This window comes from Echinops telfairi, unplaced genomic scaffold (assembly GCF_000313985.2).
Source record: "Echinops telfairi isolate 266 unplaced genomic scaffold, ASM31398v2 ScPeMD7_3533;HRSCAF=4204_0, whole genome shotgun sequence".
NCBI classification, from domain to species: domain Eukaryota; kingdom Metazoa; phylum Chordata; class Mammalia; order Afrosoricida; family Tenrecidae; genus Echinops; species Echinops telfairi.
In genome coordinates, this window is record NW_022107431.1 from 63,538,752 (window position 1) to 63,541,322 (window position 2,571).

The following is a 2,571-nucleotide window of genomic DNA, read 5'->3' on the forward strand; positions in this document are numbered from 1 at the left end:
GGTCTCCTACGCACCTATCATTCCTGTACTTCACCAAGCATGATGCTCTGTTCTAGGTCCTTCCTAATGATGTATCCAAAGCAAGCGAGCTAGACAATGTTGTGTTGTGGTCTATAAAGTTTTCTTTGGCTACTTTTCAGACGTAGTCCAGAAGCCCTGTTGAAACCCATCCTTCCTGTGTGACCTTGCTAGTATTTGAAACTTCAGTTCCATAACGCTCAAGATCATAGGGACACACAAGCCACCATAGTACCCTGACAGATGAGTGATGGTCAAGGAGCTTAAAAGACTCAAATCAAATCCTTCATTATGTAGTTGTGCCATTACCTTTAGCTCATCCCATGCTCTGAAAGTTCTCATCTAGTCTGGTCGGAGTCCTCTTCCTGCCAACATAGCCTGATTTTCCCCGTGTATGCCTGGAGTCTCTGTACATGAGAATGGGGGCATAGGGAAACATGGACTCAGAATGAAGAGTCTGACTGAGACCCGGAAGGCTAAAGACTAATTGTTTGGGGAAACGAGTCAGGAACTCAAAAATTAGTAATTCAAGTCACTTATAACTGGACAGATTTGAGTAAAACTTTTATTTATTTATTTTTTTGCCTTTATAACAGAGCTTCTGAGAGCTAGAATAAAAGGAAGGAAAGTCCCTTTCTTAGGCTAAAACAACGTCTTCTCAAAATTTGAGAAGTGGAATAGTGTGTATATGTCAATATTCTTAGCCACACTTGAAAAACCACTAGGACTAGCAGATATTCTTGACCCAATTCAGAGAAGAACCAATGGGTCCGCTGTTATTGAGTAGAATCCAACTCATCGTGACCCTGGAGTACAGAATAGAACTGTGCCGGGAGGGTTCCTGAGCTAACCCTCTACAGTCTCATCTTTCTCACATGGAGTGGCTGGTGGGTTTGAACTGCTGACTTTGTAGTTAACAGCTCAGCATTTACCCTACTGCACTACCAGGGCTCCTCACCTCAGGAATTAGCAGATGCTTCTGTGTGTTCTGCAGCCTTACCTGTCCTCTTCCAATCTCTGCTGAGGGTGCTGCGACGACTGACTCTCTTCATCCTCTTAGCTTCCTGAGAGGAAAGGATCTCAGCTGATGAGTCAAATCTGTTCATTTTTAAGCCATTTGTGTCTATGTCGTACTTGTTCTCTAGTGAATGGTCCAAAACCCTGCCATGAGGAGAAGACCTGAACTTCTACAGGCTCTACTTTCCCCTCCCAGATCCTTGCTCAAGGACAGCCAGGCCTGACCTAGACAGCTGCAACAGTGGGGATGGACTTGACACCTGGTTAATAGCACTTTGTCCAGAAAGGAGCATCCCAAAGTAAGTTACAGACAACCACTCTTTGTGACGGTATTCAAACTTGAATGTCATTCCTTCTAGGAAACTTGATGGCATAGCAGGTCCTGTGTTACGTTCTGGATTTTAAGCTTAGTAGGCCGACTCTACTAGCTGCTCCATGGGAGAAAGATGAGGTTCTCTCCTCCCATGAAGACTCACAGCCTCTGAAACCCTATGGCGCTGCTCTGCTCCGTCTGGTAGGGTCACTGTCAGTCAGAAGCAGCGTGACAGCAGTTGGGTTGGTTTGGGCAGTGGTGTTCAATCCTTCTTGTCTGAAAAGCATAACTCTGTTTTTCCCCTCTGATGATAAATTTCTGATACTAGTGCACAAGTTGAGCATTCTCTTGTTGAGAATGGTCTTGCTGTCTTTCAGAAACAGAACAGCCTAATCGCAAATCAAGCATGCCAGAGAATCGAGTGGGGTTTTTGTTTTGTTTTTCAGATTTTTCTCTACATTTCATTAAGAACACTGTCCCTTAAAGCAGTCCACAGCTTTCTGTTCAATATCAGACGTTGTGATGGCATCATATGTATCTGCTGGTTTTGCAAGGTTCTGTTGAAACATGAAATCACTGTAGAGCCACAAACATGTCAGATCTCAAAGATTATAGTCATCTAGAGACACCGGATTTGAAAAAGTCAAACATGCTTCACAAAAAGATCGAAGTAAAAGGGAAAATATAGCTTGTAGGATTTCCTTTATGCCAAACCTTCCCTTCTATACCTTGAAAGGGTCATTCAACAACCCCACCTATGGATCTAATGAAAAGTTGTTCAGGACATGAAAATACAACTCCTTAGTAGGCTTATTGACTCACATAGAACAAGACCTGCACATAACTCGAATACGGTCTGAAGAGAGGAATGTGGCTCTTGCATCTTTCTACAAGCCTTTGCTGATCACCACTTGATTATGATTAAATAGGCCAGAAACGATGTGATTACGAACTCCAGTGTTAGCTCCACTGGTATTAATCATCCCCAAGGTGATCTCAGTTTCCGTGGCAACTGTAATATTTATTTTTACACTCCAGCACTGGCTGATCTCCAAAGGTTGTGATGGCAGAGTAATCCTGAAATGTTAAGTCTCAGTCATAAATTTCTCATCGGGGATGTTCGTACCATTTTACTATTTACAAGTCTTATTGCTAATCTATATGCAGACAGATGAGTTGCAAATGTGTTCCAACCCAGTCCTGCCCTTTTATTCCAGATGACT